General features: G+C 40.4%; 1 protein-coding gene across 1 annotated transcript in view; it reads right to left on the bottom strand.

Moving 5' to 3' along the window:
* Positions 1-5,645: 5,645 nt before the first annotated feature.
* The window catches only part of AGBL1 (AGBL carboxypeptidase 1), a 680,934-nt gene continuing 665,006 nt past the window's right edge, over positions 5,646-21,573 (bottom strand). The window contains exon 24 of the transcript XR_011601025.1: positions 5,646-5,684. The gene's annotated coding sequence lies outside the window, so the exon portion shown is untranslated. The remainder of the gene's footprint in view (positions 5,685-21,573) is intronic.

The raw sequence follows: 21,573 nt of genomic DNA, 5'->3' as shown, positions 1-21,573 counted from the left end.
AATTTGCTCTGAGACTCTTCCTGGCTAAGGACCAAGGCAAAAATGCAAGCAAAAATTAAATTAATTATGAATTAATTATATTGATTAAATAAACTTTCCTGCCTGCAAGCGGAGGAACAGAATTGTGAGAGTCCATTTCCCAACAGTTTTAGCAAGGGATTAACCCTGACAACACCCTCAAGAGCTCAATGTCACTTAAAAAAAAAACAAAACTTTTTTTAACTGCCTGAACTAGTACATATTTTTTTCTGCCAGTTCTCATTTGTTGCAATGAAAGAGAATTGATTTTTGAAAGTTTTTCAGAAGAGAAGGGATTTTTAGAGATTCTTGGAGATTCTCCAGGGTGAGGCATGGCAGTGTGTGTGTGCGTATTTGTGTGTGTGTGTGTGTGTGTGTGTGTGTGTATGTTTGGTTGGGTATACTTCTCGACTTCTTGGCTTATTTGTACCCTATGACCATCATTAAGTGTTATACCTTATGATTCTTGATGAATGTATCTTTTCTTTTTATGTACACTGAGAGCATATGCACCAAAGACAAACTCCTTGTGGGTCCAATCACACTTGGTCAATAAAGAATTCCATTCTATTCTATAGTTATGAGCATAATTAGCCCATCACCAAGAAAAATCTCCATTATGCGTTCACCTGAAGACTTAAAAAATCAAACAATACATGACCAACTCAGCTTTGCACCCCCAACTGTTCAAAATATTCCCTCTCCATAGAATTTTAGCCAAAACTGATCTCAAGCTAGCGTACCAAAGGTCAGTCTCTCTCTTTCTCTCTTTCTCTCATTCTCACTCCAAGGGGGGAAAAAAATCAGAGAGAAATAATTACTCTGTTTTGTTTTAGTACACAGCTGTTGTTATTACCATGCATGATATATGTGGAATCTGGAGCAATTTTTCTTAAGTCTGTGAACCGTGATTGCTGATTTCCCTTGCTACCCATAGACCTTCAGTGCATAATAAAAAATAAAAAATATATTTTTTTTTGTTAAAAAAAAGGAAGGGCGGAAAGCATTTTGACATTTCTCTGTGGGTGTGATTTCAAATGCTCTGAATGGTATGACAACAGGGACAAAAGAAATTGGAAGACAGTTCTGGTCGTATGCCCAGATCTTCTGATATCCAAGAGAAGAGAATTGCAATTGTTTGGGGAAAATGGCCTTGCACATATAACTCAATGCTCAATATTAAACAGGGCGGACTCTTCTTCGCTTTTAAGTCTAGAAAGACTGTCCTAGGTGCTGCTTACCAAAGGTTCTGGGGTCATAAGCAGCCTTCAGATCTTTGGACATGACCACTTCTATAGATATCGGTGGCGCAGTGGTTAGAATGCAGTACTGCAGGCTACTTCTGCTGATTGCCGGCTGCTTGCAATTTGGCAGTTTGAATCTCACCAGGCTCAAGGTTGACTCAGCCTTCCATCATGAGGTAAAATGAGGACCCAAATTGTTGGGGGCAAGAGCCTGTCTCTGTAAACCACATAGAGAGCGTTGTAAGGTAAAGGTAAATGTTCCCCTGCACATGTGTGCTAGTTGTTCCTGACTCTAGGGGGCGGTGCTCATCTCCGTTTCAAAGCCGAAGAGCCAGCGCTGTCCGAAGATGTCTCCGTGGTCATGTGGCCGGCATGACTCAACGGCTCATGGAACGCTGTTATCTTCCCACCAAAGGTGGTCCCTATTTTTCTATTTGCATTTTCAACGTGCTTTCGAACTGCTAGGCTGGCAGAAGCTGGGACAAGGAACAGGAGCTCACCCCGTTATGTGGCACTAGGGATTCGAACCACTGAATCTTTCTGATTGACAAGCTCAGCGTCTTGGCCACTGAGCCACCACATCCCCTAGAGAGGGCTGTAAAGCACTGTAAAGCGGTATATAAGTCTAAGTGCTATTGCTATTGCTATCCAAGATAAAATCATCAAATTACTATTTTTACTGTGACTGAAGACGATGATTATGATATTCATGAAGCACAACATTAAATAGCATTAATCATTGCAATGTGAATTGGTGTTGAATTAAAACCAATTTAATTTTTGATACACTCTTTTCTCTCTGGCCATTCACAACCTACAGCAACCCTGTTTACATAGCTACGCTGCCTAGCAATGCCACAGAAGTAAATTAAAAAAAAATGTGGAGGGAAGGGGGTTTCAGTGCTTCAGAGGAAAGGATGGATCCTCTTGGTAGATGAAACTCACTCTTCCAACACAACATAGAAAATTTCACAAACCTTCTCGTGTTTCAAAGGAACCTGAGATGTTCATTGCCTCTGCATACCAATACCATCTGCAGTGATTCATTTAATAACTTTAAATTTATTTATTATAACTTTAAATTTAAAAGAGCCTTGATAGTACAGTGGTTTAGTGCACCCTGTCATTAACACAGCTGCCTGCAATTTCTGCTGGTTTGAATCTCTCCAAGGCTCAAGGTTGACTCAGCCTTCCATCCTTTCTAAGGTAGGTGAAATGAGGACCCAGTTTGTGGGGGCAATAAGCTGACTTTGTATAAAATATACAAAAGGATGAAGGCTATTGCTTAACGCATTGTAAGCCGCCCTGAGTCTCTGGAGAAGGGCGGCATATAAATCAAATTAAAAAAAAAAAAAAAACTGTGGCAAGGAAGTTCATAAAATGAACTTTATTCATAACTTTATTAATTCATTAACTTTATTAATAAGTGAAAACAAAGGTTTTCACTTATTAATAGAAATTTTGGGGTCAATTGTGGTTGTAAATCAAGCACTACCTGTGAGATATTTAGATACAAAAGTTATAATAAATAAATGGGGAATGAAATCTAGATTTTTGTAATTTAAGAGAACAAAAATGAAAAGGTTGCTCGTCCCCTGGCCTCAAAAAATTTGTCTGCCCTAACTTTATATTGTGGTGTTACATTGTTAATAAAACCAGAACATAATAATAACTTTATTGTCATTGAACATGAAGAATAGGAGGGTAGTTTTGGGTGGAATTTGGATGAAATAGGGTGGTGATGGTGGAATATGAAATATTTACTGAGTTGTGGTGGCGCAGTGGTTAGAATGCAGTATTGCAGGTTAACTCTGCCCACTGCCAGCAGTTTGATCCTAATCGGCTCAAGGTTGAGTCAGCCTTCCATCCTTCTGAGGTAAAATGAGGGTAAAATGAGGACTCAGATTGTTGGGGAAAATATGCTGATGCTGTAAACTGCTTACAGAGGGCTGTAAAGCACTGTGAAGCGGTATATAAAACTAAGTGTGATTGCTATTGCCATCTAAAAGCTGTACAGTGGAAAAGCCATGGTTTATGTCCACTTCGGCCTTAACTTTATATTGGAAAACAACAGTATTTCATGCACAGAGCTGATTGCAGTTACTGTGTGAATGAGCAAAGTGAGGGGGCACATTTGTTTGCACACACCTAGTCAGTAAGCTATAAGCAAATGCCAGCAGACTCTTTTGCATATGAAATAGTCAAGAACAAGCAACTGCAGCACTTTGCTGTGTAACCAAGAAAAAAGATAACTGTGTTTTGAGTTAAGGATGTCCTGAAACAAATTGCCTTAAAATACAACTGGCCAGTTTAGTTAAATTAATGGTCCCGGAAAGCTAGACCTCAGGACGTTCCACACTTTTAAAGATAAAGATAGAAGTTCCCCTCACACATATGTGCTAGTCGTTCCTGACTCTAGAGGATGGTGCTCATCTCCGTTTCAAAGCCGGAAGAGCCAGCGCTGTCCGAAGACACCTCTGTGGTCATGTAGCCAGCATGACTCAACACCAAAGGCGCATGGAACGCTATTACCTTCCCACCAAAGGTGGTCCCTATTTTTCTATTTGCATTTTTTACCTGCTTTCGAACTGCTAGGTTGGCAGAAGTTGGGACAAGTAACAGGAGTTCACCCCGTTATGTGGCACTAGGGATTCGAACCGTTGAACTAACTCTCTATCTATCTATCTATCTATCTGTCTGTCTGTCTGTCTATTTACCTATCTATCATCTATCATATTTCTCTCTCTCTCCCTCCCCCTCTCTCCCTCCCTCCCTCCCTCCCTCCCTCCCCCCCCCTCTCTCTCTCCCTCTCTCTCTCTCTCTCTCTCTCTCTCTCTCTCTCTCTCTCTCTCTCTCTCTCTCTCTCTCTCTCTCTCTCTATATATATATATATATATATATATATATATATAATCTATATCTATAACTGTCTATCTATCTACCTACCTACCTACCTACCTACCTACCTACCTACCTATTATCTATCATCTATCTATCTGTCACTGTTTTTGCGCATCAGTTTGGACAGGATTAACCATTGCTTTCTTCCAGCATGCTCTCCCACCCCCCAATTCTCATTTTCCAAATCAATTCTATCAGTGATGGGATTCAAATATTTTTGCTACCGGTTCTGTGGGCGTGGCATGATGGGTGTGGCTTGATGGGTGTGGCAGGGGAAGGATACTGTAAACTCTCCATTCCCTCCCCACTCCAGGGGAAGGATACTGCAAATTCCCTCCCGATCAGCTGGGACTCGGGAGGCAGAGAATAGATGGGGGCATGGCCAGTCAGAGGTGGTATTTACCGGTTCTCTGAACTACTCAAAATTTCCGCTACTGGTTCTTCAGAACTGGTCAGAACCTGCTGAATACCATCTCTGAATTCTACCATCCTGATGTTCCTGATGGACTGATCCTTAACTGATCCCTTTGAGATCAGTTAAGCTTAGCTATATGTCGATGAAGATTCTAAACCATAGAATGATTGAGATGGAATTGTCTGAAGTTGTGTGAAGTTTGACTCATTGCAACTGGACTAATTTTGAGGAAGCTGCCTGGGTGGGCAGCAAAACATCTCTCAAACTCACAACAAAATTAGTCCAGTTGCAACGATTCAACCTTCAGGTAACTTCAGACAACCTTTCCGTTTAGGTTAGCTAGCTAATTAGTCCAAATATTTTCATGTCAACTTTTCCCACTGGTTTTATATAACTTCCTTTCTCAAATGTACGCTGTTTTTAATTAACTTTTCCACCAAGCACTGTAGACGGCAACAGATCCCTATCAGCTGCTCTTTATGCCACAGCAGTTCCTGCATGGATGAATCACAACATGTTGAAATATGAAATGAAAAAAAAAATATCCAGATTTATTTTTGTATATCCTTAAATCACAGCAGAGGGGGTTTCTGATTCTGAAACTTAAAGTTAGTTACGACTGTAATGAAAATGCGGTAGCAAGCTGAGAGTTAACTCAAAACACTTAGGGACTTCAATTTCCATATTAGCCACACCTCAGCAAATCTTATTTCATTACAGAATGGCTCCCTTCCTCCAGAACCACAAGGATAATTTTAGTGATTAACTTTAAATTGGGGATAATGCATTAACATGCATTAACATAATATCAAAACAATTCCTTGCAATTATTACTTAACCTGGGTCAGAATCAAAAACCCTCCCTTCCTCATTTCCTCTCTCTTCACAACACCTCCCCTTTATTAAACGACAGAGACAACACACATACAGAGAGAGAGAGAGAAAACGATGGATAATAAGTTAGAGAACTGTAAAATGTTCTTACCAAACGTGATTCTCTCAAGCTAGCAAGGAGTAAGGGTGGACTTAAAAAGAAATTCCGCTTCAATCCTTAATAATCTAACTGGTGCTTGTCTGAAGAGAGGTGTGAGGTTTTTCTAGGTTCTCTGGAGGAGGAAGAAGGTAGGGGGAAAGAGAAAGGGACAGAGAGAGATGAGAAAGGGCATTCCTGAAAATCTAATCAGAGATGGCCAGCTAAAGGCCGCTGAGCAAGGCTCAAAGGGTCAAATGAAGGCCACATCTATCACTATACTAGCATGCAAGTGGCATGAATCAAGTACCTTCATACATTATGTCTCCACATCATGGCAGTGTCTGTGTTATAGAAATAGAAATAGAATAACAGAGCTGGAAGGGACCTTGGAGGTCTTATAGTCCGAGCCCCTGTTTAGGCAGGAAACCCTACACCACTTCAGACAAATGGTTATCCAACATCTTCTTAAAAACTTCCAGTGATAGAGCATTCACAACTTCTACAGGCAAGTTGTCCCACTGATTAATTGTTTTATCTCTGTCAGGAAATTTCTCCTTAGTTCTAAATTGCTTCTCTCCTTGATTATTTTCCACCCAATGCTTCTTCTATTGCCCTCAGGTGCTTTGGAGAATAGCTTGACTCCCTCTTAATTGTGGCAACATCTGAGATATTGGAACACTGCTATCATGTCTCCCCTAGGTCTTCTTTTCATTAAACTAGCTATGCCCAGTTCCTGCTATTTTTAGTTTTAAGAAGATGTTGGATAACCATTTGTCTGAAGTGGTGTAGGGTTTCCTGCCTAAGCAGGGGGTTGTACTAGAAGACCTTCAAGGTCCCTTCCAACTCTGTTATTCTATTCTGTTCTATAAATTACAGTTTTAAAGGAGCTGGTGACAGCAGTAGGATTTAAGTGTCCCTTTTAGCCAGCGGGAAAACTATTAGGATCCAAGCCATTTCCAATGAACAGATTCTCCCAATGGAAAGTATCCAAATCCCTTTATTCTTCTTATTAATAACACATACCTTGTTTTATCTTTATCAAAATAGTTTTATAGCATATCTCACCATGGTATCAATAAGAAAAGGGAGGCAATTATTTTTCAATAAGATTAGCAATAAAATGAGATTAAACACCCAATCCCAAGGAACTGCTATTTGTTGAAGAATATTCATTTGTTGCTAAGTATCCATGAAATTCTTAAAGACAAGAATTAGTTAAAGCTTTCTTTTGAACAGTATCTATAATTCTCATTTGCAAAATAGTATCTTTTAAGGTGTAATTTTACCACATTTTTGAAAAATAAAATAAAATAAATACTTTGGAAAAAACAATAAAAAAATTACTTGAGAGAAAACAGAAAATGCTAAAATACTTTTGGAATAAAATCAGTTCATTTCCTTCTGAAATAACTCTGAAATGCTTCTTTCCCAAATCTAAATATATTCCATTTCAGATTTTACAGTTCTGTCCCAGATGATTTTCCACACCTGAATTTCATGGGTTAGATTATTTTTAAGGAGGAGGATGCACATAAAAATACATGCGGTAGATAAATTGGTATCTACAACACATACAAGCAGCTATTAGTAAATATTTATTATTTAAATGTGCATAATATACAGGTGAAATGCTTGCATAGGCTTTTTTAAAATAGTTTGGGCATCAATATGGAAAGCGGATGAAACAAATTAATGCTTTGGAAGCAGGCAAAGCAAAAATGAATCAAAACATATAAATTCACCCTTCATCATACAATTCACAAGCAAAATAAGATTTTAAGGATGATTGCACACTGGGTTTTTGTTTCTTTTGGGCAACATAATGTGATGTGTAAAAAAGTGTGTTGCAACACTGTGATGTAAATTCTGGCCTTACATACACAGTCTTTTTAATGGGAAACAAACATGTATTTCATATAGTTTGAACTCTGAACACAGTGTTTCATTATTTGCCCTATCTTTGTCCTCCCCAAAACACCTATGGCACTATAAAAAAAAAAGTTCCTCTAATAACCTCAGTGCAAAATAGGGGTGAAATCCAGCAGATTCTGACAGGCTCTGGAGCGGAAATTTTGAGCAATTCAGAGAACCGGTAGTGGAAATTTTGAGTAGCTTGGAGAATTGGCAAATATCACCTCTGGCTGGCCCCAGAGTGGGGTGGGAATGGAGATTTTGCAATATCCTTCCCCTGCCATGCCCACCAAGCCACACCCACCAAGTCTGCATTACTATTAATCTTCTCATCGTTCCTATCACCTATCTCCTCCCACTTATGACTGTATGACTGTAACTTGTTGCTTGTATCCTTATGATTTATACTGATATTGTTTTTCTGATTGCTTATTTGTACCCTATGACTATCATTAAGTATTGTACCTTATGATTCTTGATGAACATATCTTTTCTGTATGTACAGTGAGAGCATATGCACCAAGACAAATTCCTTGTCTGTCCAATTACACTTGGCCAATAAAGAATTCTATTCTATTCTATTCTATTCTATTCTATTCTATTCTATTCTATTCTATTCTATTCTATTCTATTCTATTCTATTCTATTCTATTCTATTCTATTCTATTCTATTCTAAAACAAATTTCACCTCTCACCTCTTATAATGCCAAGCAGCTGAGTCAATCAGTGTCAAAGAGCCAACCACAAATAACAGAAACTTGTAATACAGTATAGTATCCATATCATAAAAGAAGAAAGAATGGAAATGTTCCAAAGTCAAGTCCCGCTATGACAGGGGTCAGCAACCTGCAGCTCTGGAGCCACATGTGGCTCTTTCACCCCTCTGCTGTGGCTCCCTGTCACTCAAAATATGCGTCACAACCATCAATGTGCAACACCCACCAGCATACAATTTATTGAGATTTTCAACCCCCGGTAGGCCAACCATGGATAAATCCAAGGAAAGAAAACTACATATGCTAGTTTTGTGGCCGCTCAAGAAATAGTCAGGCACGGGAAGGATTTTGTGGCTCCCGGTGTTTTCTTTTCTGTAGGAAATGGGACCAAATGGCTCTTTGAGTGTTTAAGGTTGCAGGCCACTGCCTTATGAAATCAGATAAGTATTTGCCAAAGCCTTCTCTTCTGGGAGTACAACTTATTCTCCTTGTTTTGGGGTTGGGGATAATTTAGATCAACGGTTAGTTATCCCACTTCCCAGTCCACCCACCCCATATATCTTTTTATGACATTAAAGGGTAAATTCTTCCAGCACAATGGAGCCCTGGGAACTAATCTGATAACGGTTTCCAACATCAAGTCAAGCAGATGTTTGCTTGAGGCTGCAAAGATGAAAATTTAACAATATTGCTTGAAGGGAGAAAAGAATGTCATGAAGAAGGAGCAAGATAAGACAAATCCATTCTGCCCAAAAATTAAATAGGTGATGACTCAAGGAAAAGAACAATAGAAATAGATATAAATAGCATCTCTCACACATCAAATTAGCCAGAGAGAAATTGGAACTAAGCCAAATGGTTGTTCAAGAGACAGGGGGGAAAACCATTACAATGGTTATTTGGACAATTCCAATGTACAGTAAAAAGGAGCCAGCTCCAGAGAATCTAAAAATGAAGCTAATTCTGGGCAAAAAAAAAAAAAAAAAAAGTTTTGCAATTTCACAGAAGTTTTTTTCCCCCCTTGTTTTTTGGACTTCCTTTCTTGGTGTAATTGGTGGAGGCTGAACTAATTCAAATAGTATTGTATTCTGTTGCACATTTTGCTATCATCCTAAAGCTTCTGTTGCTTCCCATAATTCCCAGTCCAAAGGAAAGCGACATTTGCTGTGGCCTCTTGGTCACCTTGTAACGAAATAGATGCAAGAACACTGATGATAAAATTCTTCTTTATGTTCATAGAACAGCATCTCGGAATGAACAAACTGTCCAGAATAGATATAGAAAAAGTAGAATATATCGAGATTTACAAGATATGAAGACAAGCTCAACTCGTAATGAAAATATTTTGTTCTTGGCTGCAGTACAGAAATCGCCTACAATCCCCTTCTTGTGGGATATATTTTGACCTTCCTGGTTTAGCCTGCAACATTGGAATTTCTTGAAAGTATTTCATCCAAACCGATAGCCTCCCCCCGGCCAGTACGCTCCCACAGAGAGGGACTCCTCAGGGTGCCGTCGGCCAGACAATGTCGGCTGGCGACCCCCAGGGGGAGGGCCTTCTCTGTGGCAGCTCCTGCCCTCTGGAACGACCTGCCCCGGAGATACGTAGGATACCAGATCTCTGTGCTTTTTGCCGTGCCCTTAAAACTTTTTTATTTCATCAAGCTGGGCTGGCGTAATCCCCCCCTTAGATATTTTTAACTGTAAATTGATTTTAGTTCAGGTGTTTTAAATTTATTTGGGCCAAAATTTGTTTCATTCTTTTAAAAATTTTAAATTTTGTATGTGATGTTTTTATTCTTGGCTGTTCACCGCCCTGAGTCCAGCAGAAGGGCGGTATAAAAATTTAATAAATATATATATATATAAACTACTTATAGGAGGGAAGCAGTGGCTCAGAGGCTAAGATGCTGAGCTTGTCAATCGAAAGGTCGGCAGTTCAGTGGTTCGAATCCCTAGTGCCGCATAACGGGGTGAGCTCCCGTTACTTGTCCTAGCTTCTGCCAACCTAGCAGTTTGAAAGCACGTAAAAATGCAAGTAGAAAAATAGGGACCATCTTTGGTGGGAAGATAACAGCATTCTGTGCGCCTTTGGTGTCTAGTCATGTTGGCCACATGACCACGGAGACGTCTTCGGACAGCGCTGGCTCTTTGGCTTTGAAATGGAGATGAGCACCGCCTCCTAGAGCCGGGAACGACTAGCCCATATGTGCAAGGGGAACCTTTACCTTTACCTTTAAACTACTTATCTTCCCTGTCTTCATGCCATCCAAACTGATGTTCATCCTACTATCATACGTCTATTAGCTTCTACACGAAAAAGGGTTAGGTGTTACCCCCTATGGAGGAATTAATTAAAGTTCTGAAAAGATGTTTAGTTACACATACTGCTGAGATCATGTTTTCAATGGCCCAGGAGTGCTTGCAAACGTGATGATAGAAACCCTATACAGTCACGGCCCAGCCACAGCAATAGTGCAGAACATGAATGACTTTCTGGGGATCTCTACATCCTTCCCTTGTCAGCCAGAAGGAACACAATTTCTTCTAAAACACATGTTTTAATAATGTTTGCATGTCTCCATTGAGTGGGAGATACTAGAAGCTGTACACAAGATCAATCTTGAATAGTTCATGGAGAGGAGATCCAAGACTATGGGAAAACTGTGAAGTTACACAACAGTATCTCAAAAACAACAACAACAACAACAAACAAAGAAACCAGGGACACGGTGGCTTAGTGGCTAAGATGCTGAGCTTGTCAATCGAAAGGTTGGCAGTTCAGCGGTTCAAATCCCTAGTGCCGCGTAACGGGGTGAGCTCCCATTACTTGTCCCAGCTTTGAAACGGAGATGAGCAGCACCCCCTAGATTTGGGAATGACTAGCACATATGTGTGAGGGGAACCTTTACCTTTACTATCTCAAAAAAAGTAGGGAAAACCTTTTTTTGTATCACCGTAAAGAAAGCTGCATAGATGTAATCATCAGCTCACAGATACCTACATGTATGTGTGTCTGTGGATGAATATAGAGATAATATCATTGTAAAGAGCCTTCTTCCATTCCTGAAAATCGCATAACTTAACGATGTAGTAAAATTCTGAAATTATGTGGGGGGAAAAAATTTGGGGAAGTAATGATGGTTGCTAATATACTGTCTTCAAGTAGGTTTTTCTACTGTTACGTTCTAAAGACAGCTATAAAGACAGAATTGTATTTTTAGGGGAAAAATAAAGAAAAAAAGAATCCATCATTTCATCACTGGAGGAAGATACCCACCAAAGTTCAGATACTTATTCTCATCAATAAAATTATAACACAGCAGGAGAAAAACAATCTTTTCAAAAAGTGGAAGAGCAATTCATTCATCACCCATCCATTACGAGTTGTTGGAAGCAACTTGTCTCGTTTGCATTACAAATTGGAGAAGTTTGCATAAAATATAGCAGAAACATTACTACTTGGAGAAAAGGAAAGTAAAGAAGTACTCCAAAACCAGACAGATGAAAGCCCATCCAAATTGTCATCTTTTTTATGAACATATCATCCGACTGTATCATGCTGAATTTTCTGAAATAGATTCTGTGGTTTTGTCTTCAAAAATGATGATGAAATACATACAGGGGTGAAATCCAGCAGGTTCTGACAGGTTCTGGAGAACCGGTAGCGGAAATTTTGAGTAGTTCGGAGAACCGGCAAATACCACCTCTGGCTGGCCCCAGAGTGGGGAGGGAATGGAGACTTTGTAATATCTTTCCCCCAGGAGTGGGGAGAGAATGGGGATTTTGCAGTATCCTTCCCCTGGAGTGGGGAGGGAATGGAGATTTTGCAGTATCCTTCCCCTGGAGTGGGGAGGGAATGGAGATTTTGCAGTATCCTTCCCCTGGAGTGGGGAGGGAATGGAGATTTTGCAGTATCCTTCCTCTGCCACATCCACCAAGCCACGCCCACCAAGCCATGCCCACAGAACCGGTAGTAAAAAAATTGGGATTTCACCACTGAATACAGATCTAGCTGAGAGGAATAGCAGAACTGGTGGAATAGTTAAGGTGTTGGATTAGGGCTGAAAGACTTAAGTGTGAGGGCCCAATTGACCATAAAGGACATTGGGTTAGTCTCAGCCTCATATCCTTTTCAGAGTTGTTTGTGGATGAAATTGCTTCCTGAAGAATAGTTGCAATTGTATAATGACTCTGCGAGCTTTCTCTAGGGGACTTCAATTTGACCAAAGATTTGACCTAAGTACCCTTTTGAAGCTAAGTGTGGAATTGAAATGGTCCTCTCTGAACTAGCCTCTTTGCTTCTTTCTGGAAGGCTAAAAGAGGATGCTTCAAAGAGTGTCGCACATGCACAGAAGCCACGCCCCACTGGATCAAAACAGCCAGCCGAGTTTAGTTTGACATCTTTGACATTTTTATTTAAGTAGAGCATTTCATTCCCCCCGCCCCCTCAGCTCAGAGAAGCTACAGCCATAGGGGGAAATGTCATGTCAGGGTCTTGTCTCAAAAGTCCTCCTCCTCATCTGAGATGTTCAGCTCAGGATCTTGTACTCTAGCAGCTATGGTGAGCCAGTAGTACGCCCTACATGCTTTGCCCTGGACCAGTGATGGGTTTCAAAAAATTTTACTACAGGTTCTGTGGGTGTGGCTTGGTGGGCATTGCATGGCTTGGTGGGCGTGGCTTGGTGGGCGTGGCAGGGGAAGGATATTGTAAAATCTCCATTCCCTCCCCAATCCAGGGGAAGGTTATTGCAAAATCCCCATTTCCTCCCAATCAGCTGGGACTTGGGAGGCAGAGAATAGATGGGGGTGGGGCCAGTCAAAATTTTTACTACTGGTTCTCCGAACTACTCAAAATTTCCGCTACCGGTTCTCCAGAACTGGTCAGAACCTGCTGAAACGCACCTTTGCCCTGGACCCAGCACATTCCATGTCAAGTGTCTTCTCCATCCAGAACTTGAGTACATTACTGCCTCAGAAATCAAGAGAAGAAAGCACAGGAGCACACAAGATACTAAGTAGGAGTGTTTAGGGAAGGCTACTTGAGGAAGGAAACCAAGTCTGACTTGAGTACCACACACCCTGCTGGAAAAATTGATGAAGATCTCTTGTGTCCCCCACTTTAATTAGAACTCTAGCTCAAAAAAAAAAACCCCTTCCCTGGTGTTTGCATTGCTTTCTGACTTCTCAATCCGTTTATTTCTTTTGGACATTGTCCTTCTGGGAAATTTTTACACTCTGAACATGGGCTGTGTTTACAGCCGCAAGATCATAGTACTACAGAGTTGGAAGGGACTTTTCAGGTAGTTAGTCAAATCCCCTGCTGGTCGTAGTCTCCATTACAGCATCTCTGACAAATAACCGTTCAGCCTCCTCTCAAAGATCTCCACTGAGGACTCATCATTTCATATTACAGCCTGTTCCACCGGCTGGCTGTTCATGCAGTCAGGAAGTTCTCCCTGAGGTCTAGCCTGCTTGCAGTTTTGACCCGTTGGCTCTTGTCCTGCCCTCTGGGGCAATAAGAGGATGAGTGCACTCCCACTTCTGTGTCATAAAAACCTTCAGATATTTTAAGACTACTCTCTTCTCTCCCTTTAGTCATCTCTTCTGTAGGCTAAACTGTTCCTTTAACTGTTTTCATAGAGCTTGGTTTCCAGATGGATTTATTATGGTAATAATCTAGATAATAAGCTGCTGCTCATGAGGCCAGACACTTCTAGTATATAAACCGGTGCTGGAGAGATCTTTAATGATGGAGCAACATCTGTGACAATCTAATTTTGAGTGCTCTGGGCCTTAAAACTATGTTTGCTATGAATATGCACATTCTTTGACCTCTGCTAGACCTTTGTCATGCTTTCCTATTCCATTCCCAGAACGTGGCATTAGCCCTTGGGGATTTAGATGGATTTTCAGCCATGCTTTTTGCTTGTAAATGTCCTGGGTGGAGTTTAACTCTGAATTACTATTTTTGTCCTGTGAATCCTAGGATGGGACAATACTGTAAGTGCCAGATCTTCCTAGGAATAATCAGGAGCGGAAAATAGCCAAAAAATACTCAAATATCTCTGAGTTCTTAAGAATAAAATGTATTAGACGGAAGTAAGAAATCAAGAATTCATAACTATTTATCTGAAGTGGTGTAGGGTTTCCTGCCTAGGCAAGGGGTTGGACTAGAAGACCTCCAATCCTTCCAACTCTGTTATTCTATTCTATTCTAAGAGGAATTCTGACAACTGCTTCTAAATTGGAATATGGGCAGTTGAAAGACAATGTATGCTGGCTTTCTTTTTAACAGGGTTTTGGTGCAAGAGGAAGGATGCTAATCTCTTTTGAGAAATTGGGCCAGTCTACAACTGAGTTATGTTCACATAACATTTACTAGCCATATTATCAGCATGAGAATCCTCTCTTACATTGGAATGAGCCAAGGAAGACTGAATGGCCCAAATTATGTAGTGAATCTGTGACTGAGAACCCAGTTGAATCTTGGGTCTCCCTGATCCCAGTCCTATACCTTAATATCATCAATATTAGGACCTAGAGTAGCAACTGAAAGAGAGGCTTAAAGTAATACTAACTACACATTTGAGGGTTCCTTGAAGATCTAAAATGTTTTATTTTGAAGTTTCCATACAGATAGAGACCATTTCAAGTCCTTAAGGAATCCTTAAATAAGAGTAATTTCTCCAGCAGGGAAGTTCAAGGGGGAAACATCTAAGAACTTTGGAGAAGTACCAAAAGAATGTTGATAAAGAGCACAGATAACCTTTAACTCCCAACTCAGGATTATTTCTCAGTATGGGCTTCACTCCTGGCAAGAAAGGTTTGAGGTCCATAGTCTCCAATCATTTCCATGAGCATTTATCATTTCCCATCTCTTTATTTTGACCTTTGAGTGGTTGTGGTCGGGAGCCTTCCAGCCATTCAATAATTGACATGGCTAGCCCTGTTTTATATATAGTAATGTCACATCACTGCATATTGGTCAAGGGGTCAAGCCAAATATGGCTCCTTCCGAGAGGTAATCATTGGGGGCAAATTTAATGCCGGGTTCTGGCATATGAATGATGCTGACTTTTGCACCTTGCAATGGAATGATTTAGCCTTACCTGCAAGTTTAGGAGCAATACCCATAGGCAGAAGAAAACCTTAACAAGACTCACTTATTTGCATAGATCCATTAATGTTACTGTATATCTTTTAAAATTAAGCAAATGTGCAATATCGTGTGGCATTGAACTTTTAGTGTTTTAAACAGATTCTGATAACTCCAAAGTCCACAGGCATGCTGTAAAAAAAAAAAAAAAACATTTTATTTATCAACGAAGAACCAAAGTATGTTTAGAATGCCCTTCGGGGAAATTAAACTAAAGATGCTAATAAATCAAGGGAATTTGAATTATACATAAAATGCAATAAACATGAACAAGGAAGAAACGGAGTAAGCGCTGGTGTTTTGATTAGTGAGAAAGTTTGACTAGAAACCAAATCAATAACATTTCTACCAATGTGGCTGAGCACTATTCGTTTTGGGAAAGGGGGGTGGGGGGCGGGGCATGCTGGAAAAAATAGAGACCAGAATGCTTATCCTAAATGAAAGAGTTATAGGAAGGAGAACAGAAATAAAAACAAGGATTTCCCAATTCCAGATTTTATGAAAAGAGGAGTAAGAAAGACCTACAATAAGGCCTAAAGGTAAAGGTAAAGGTTCCCCCCGCATATATGTGCTAGTTATTCCCGACTCTAGGGGGCGGTGCTCATCTCCGTTTCAAAGCCGAAGAGCCAGTGTTGTCCGAAGACGTCTCCATGGACATGTGGCCCGCATGACTAAACGCCAAAGGCGCAAGGAACGCTGTTCCCTTCCCACCAAAGGTGGTCCCTATTTTTCTACTTGCATTTTTTATGTGCTTTCGAACTGCTAGGTTGGCAGAAGCTGGGACAAGTCACAGGAGCTCACCCCATTAGGCGGCACGCTAGGGATTCGAACTGCTGAACTGCCGACCTTTCGATCGACAAGCTCAGTGTCTTAGCCATTGAGCCCTACAATAAGGCCTAGGACTGACCTAAAAACAGAACTCAGGATAGCTGCTTGAAAGTGATGGCAAAATATATCAAGAGGTGTAAGCTCAGAGGCTCCAGTGGGGAAGAAAAGCATGAATGGATGTGATGGGAACCAAAGAGCAGCAGGAACAAAATACAAAATATAGTCTTGAAAGTCCCAAGCAGATTGAACTGGGAAAGGAAGAAGGCTGGAAAGAAAACGTGGCAATCTTTTCTTCCCTCCATCTTTCCCTGTTTACAGAACTAATCCGAGGTTGTTGCAATTACAAAGCAGAAGGAAAGCAGGACTCGGAGGGACTCAAAAGAGGAACCAAGAAACAACCGAAGAGGGCCCACAAACAGAGGCTCGGGGAGGGCAAAAGGGGGCCTACTGAAAGTTCATGAAGGCCGGAAACGGGCCTGTTTTTGGCCTCCAGAGGGCCTCCGGAGCCCAGGGAGGCCATTTTTGCCCTCCTGGAAGCTCGATAAAAGCCTCCGAGTCCAGGGAGGGCAAAAACATACACACACCGCCATGGTGCAGGAGGCCGACTAGGTCAGGGGTCACCAACCTTTCGGACCTCAGGGACCACTAAATTCATAATTTTAAATCCTGTGGACCACTAATATGATATGCCTAATGAACTGCTGGGTGGGCGTAGCTAGGTGGTCATGTGACTGGGTGGGCATGGCCAATGCCTCGCCTCTCCACCCGGGCTCCTTAGGTCCCCATCAGGAAGCAGTTGTTGAAGCTAAGCAACCACCATGAGAAAGAGTTGGCAAAACAGCTCAGTTCAAACTGGATCTGACCGAGAAGGAGGCTCAGCAGAAGCACCTCACTGAGGACTAGGAGCATAGGCTTTCCAAGCAGAATGAAGACCTGCGGAAGTGCAAGGCCAGGTACCGGTGCCTGGAGGCTCAGTGGGCTAAGAAAGTTAGCCAGTTCCAGGCCGTGATGCAGTCCCACTGGAATGAGGCCCTCCAGCTCTTTGCCACCAGCGGCACTTCCCTCCAGTCTTCGCCCAAAGCCCCACACCAGGAGGCTGAAGCAGACCCCAAGTTGGAATTTCTGCCCCCCTTCCAACCCACCCAAAAAGACCTCGAAGGGGGAGACTCTCTGCAGCAACACAAACGTTCATTGCACGTATCCATTCCAGGGGCCGTAGTTTGAGGACTCCTGATTTAGTGCAATATTAAAAATGCAAATAATTTTTCTGCGGATCACCAACATTTTCTCACGGACCACCAGTGGTCCATGGACCACCAGTTGGTGACCGCTGGACTATGCCACGCCCACCATGGCCATGCCCATCCAGCAACCGGGCAGGAAAACCCCTTGCTAAAATTTTTAAAGCCCACCCCTGATCAAGACTAACTTGAAGACAATCCCTTAATTAATGGCAAGAATAGCAACAGCAACAGCAGATCTTCCAATGCCCTGCATTTGCAAGGAAAAAAACAGCAGAGAAGAAACCAATCCAGTGGCTGGAAGCAGTTGACAAGGGATTTTAAGGGAGAAAAGAGCACAATGCAAAATAAATCAGTAAACATAACCATGGAATAAATACATGGTTAATGGATGCTAGATGAAAAAGCAGAAAGAGATTAAAAAAAAAAAAAACAGAATGTCAAACAAAGCATAGAATCGTAAGAATGGTTCATAGCACTGTAATATAAACTATAAAGAAAAGAATGGATGAGAAATAAAAAACTAAGTGAAGTGGCAATAACAATAATGTGAAAGAACAGAGTATCAAAATAAATAAGATACTGTAATTTAGTAAGGCAAAAGGCAAGTTATAGAAGACAACAAAGAAGATACAACATGTTTATTAAGAAAGCAAGTGCATTTTGTATTTGTTTTGGGGACATGATGCTTCCTGATGGAAGTTCACCTGTGACCTATTTGCAGCTGCACCATTCCAAACTCTAGATTGCCAGTACAGGTGCAACTTAATATTGGATAAGGGGGAAAAAAATTAAGCCATGCCTGTCTGCACACATACACATAACCCATACTTAATGGTTGCTACCGAGACAGATAAAAAAGTGAGAGATGGTTGTAAAAAAAAAAGAACAAGAAACTTGCAAGCTTATTGGTAACAGTGAAAAGTTAACTGGTTTACAGGGAGACAGTTAGAAAGAAAATAAAGCTATCTTTGTTCTAGTATTCTTCGAGATAGTGTTCACGAGGTATTCTCGTGGTGCGACCGGAACAATCTGGAACTGAACATACTCAAAACCGTAGAAATGGTGGTAGACTTTAGGAGAAATCCTCCCATACTACCACCTCTTACAATACTAGACAACACAGTATCAACAGTAGAGACCTTCAAATTTCTAGGTTCTACCATATCACAAGACCTAAAATGGACACCTAACATCAAAAATGTCATCAAAAAAGCACAACAAAGAATGTTCTTTCTGCATCAACTCAGAAAGCTCAAACTGCTCAAGGAGTGCTGATACAGTTCTACAGAGGAATTGTTGAGTCTCTCATATGCACCTCTGATTTGGTTCTGCAACCCAACAAGACAGACACAGACTTCAGAGGATAATTAGAACTGCAGAAAAAACAATAGCTACCAACCTGCCCTCCATTGAGGACCTGTATACTGCACGAGTCAAAAAGAGGGCTGTGAAAATATCTACAGACCCCTCGCATCCTGGACATAAACTGTTTCAACTCCTACCCTCAAAACGACGCTGCAGAGCACTGCACACCAGAACAACTATACACAAGGACAGTTTTTTCCCCAAACACTCTGCTAAACAAATAATTCCCTCAACACCATCAAAGTATTCACTAAGTCTGCATTACTATTACTATTAGTCTTCTCATCGTTCCCATCACCCATCTCCCCCACTTATGACTGTATGACTGTAACCTTGTTGCTGGTATCCTTACGATTTATATTGATTGTTTCCTAGTATGATTTGATTGCTTCTTTGTACTCTATGACTATAATTAAGTGTTGTACCTTATGATTCTTGATGAATGTATCTTTTCTTTTTATGTACACTGAGAGCATATGCACCAAAGACAAATTCCTTGTGTGTCCAATCACACTTGGCCAATAAAGAATTCTATCTATCTATCTATCTATCTATCTATCTATCTATCTATCTATCTATCTATCTGTCAATCATCTATCTATCTATCTATCTATCTATCTATCTATCTATCTATCTATTTATCTATCTATCTATCTATCTATCTTTTGGTTTTGTAGGGGGAATAATTCAGCTGCTATTGTTTGATTCAGAAAAGATTAAAAATGGAAGTAAAATTTTAACCAGAAACTTTTTTTGTTTTAGCTGTCACAGCTAAATAGACTGGAAAACAAAAAACACCATGAGATTTTGTTTCTATAAATTCGTTTCTATATATACAACAACAGCGAGACAATTATATACACACAGGTGAAAAGGTAGACAAATTCCCACAATTAAAAGAGTGGATTGTGGTATTAGTGGAATTGGCAGAGATGGCAAAACTGACCCCTCGGATGAAAGTCAAAAGCCCATCTAGGTTTGTTTCTACTTAGAGACTGATTGTGGACTCCTTGCTCAAGAAACATAAACATGAAGTTTTGACTTTTTACGATTTGATGATTAGAGCTGTTATTTTTATTGTTATCATGTAATCTATACATTCTTTTCTGTTTATGTTTAAACTTTGGAGAGAGAGGTTATCTTGTTCCATAGTTTTGATTGTTTAAAAATGCATATTTTGTACAAGACGTTTCTGCTTTTTTGTTTTAAATTAGAGTAAGAAGTTACTCTACTATACATTTGTTTCTTTACTGAAGAAAGTCCGGAGTCAACTTTTTTCTTCCTTGTTACTTTCTAACTTTTCTTCCTTTGCACTTTATAACTCCCCCCCACACACACTTTTTGATCTCCCCCAAATAATTCCACTATTTTGTATTTTGTCTCTTTTTGAATCATAATAGTTGATTGTTGTTGTTTTTTAAAGGAAATAGTTCATCATTGTGATCCATTCCTTTCTTCTGAAGATATTTCATTAAAAAAAAACCTCTGAGAGAATCATTCTTGGAAAAGAATCATTTACAATGTTAGGTAGATGCCAAAAAGCCTGAAGACACACTTAAAAATAAAATTTGATTTCTTACCTAACCTTCCCTTTTGGCTTAAACTCTGAGGTTAAAAATAGCATAAGCTGTTACTCAGTAAGTAGTGCCATAGCTCTTGCTGTAAGCAATATTGTCAATTTTACATTTCTTAGTAGGAGAGATAGAAGAAGCCAAAAGAAACGGTCTGGCCTATGAAAGATCTTACAAAAATTTGCCTATAATGTTGTGCTTAGAAATATCTGAGTTCCATAATGGAAGAGGCTTTTGGTATATCTTGCATTCAGCCGGTTCGGAACAGTTCAAGCCGGTTCGGTATTCAGCCGGTTCGGACCAGTTCAGGTGAACTGGTAGCGGAGATCACGGGTGGGACTGCCCACCTGCCCTGGTGCTATGCCATCCTATTTAGCCACATTTTTGAGGCCGGGCGCCTGTGTGGAAGGCATGCGCGTGAGCAAAGTGAATGCACAGAATGCCGGGTGCATGTCCAAAAGGTGCATACATGAAGCAAGCATCTGTGTAAAGCAAGCATGTGCACAAAGCAAGCATGTGCACAAAGCAAGCGTGCACGCAAAACAGGCATGTGCGCAAAACAAGCGTGCGCGCAAAGCAAGCGTGCACGCATGCGGCAAACTGGTGGTAAAAATATGTGAAACCCATCACTGATATCTTGGCATAGCCTCTCTTTGCAACTGCAGGAGGCCGTTAGCAAAATTCACATTATATAGCAGTTCCATAACAGAAAAGAATAAACATTTTCAATTAGCCCCATCAAAATATTCTCTTAGTTATTATTGCATTGTATTTTTTTTAATCTGATGTTAGCCATCCAGAGTCTCTACAGTGAGATGAGTAGCATATCAATCAATCACAGAAACAAATACAATTCCAGCAAAATGAAATTGATATAGCAACCTTCTATATTCCATATACAAAATTGCCAATCAGATTATCAATTTTGTTTTTCTTTCAGCCTGTTCAAAATGAACTGCTTCTTCTGTTTGACTTCATCAAGTACTCCCAATTGGCCTCACTGGATTCTGATACCATCAGTTTTGATATCATGTCCATTCCATTATATCTAATTATCTGGGATCATTCCAAGAAGAATGAAATATAAATGTTCTCTGAAATAGCAGAAACTAATGAACAATCTTATGACTTTTCAGAGGGTCAAATTCATATCAAATTCCCACTGTCATTTCAAAAAGTGAATTATGTTCAAATCAGTTCTGGCTACTTAGAGGCTTGCAGCATAAC

The sequence above is a fragment of the Pituophis catenifer genome, unplaced genomic scaffold (assembly GCF_029215685.1).
Source record: "Pituophis catenifer annectens isolate HBS135680 unplaced genomic scaffold, rPitCat1.0.hap2 SCAF_14, whole genome shotgun sequence".
Classification (NCBI taxonomy): Eukaryota; Metazoa; Chordata; class Lepidosauria; order Squamata; family Colubridae; genus Pituophis; species Pituophis catenifer.
Note: the sequence above shows the minus strand (reverse complement) of the source record. Positions and strands in the feature narration are given on the sequence as shown.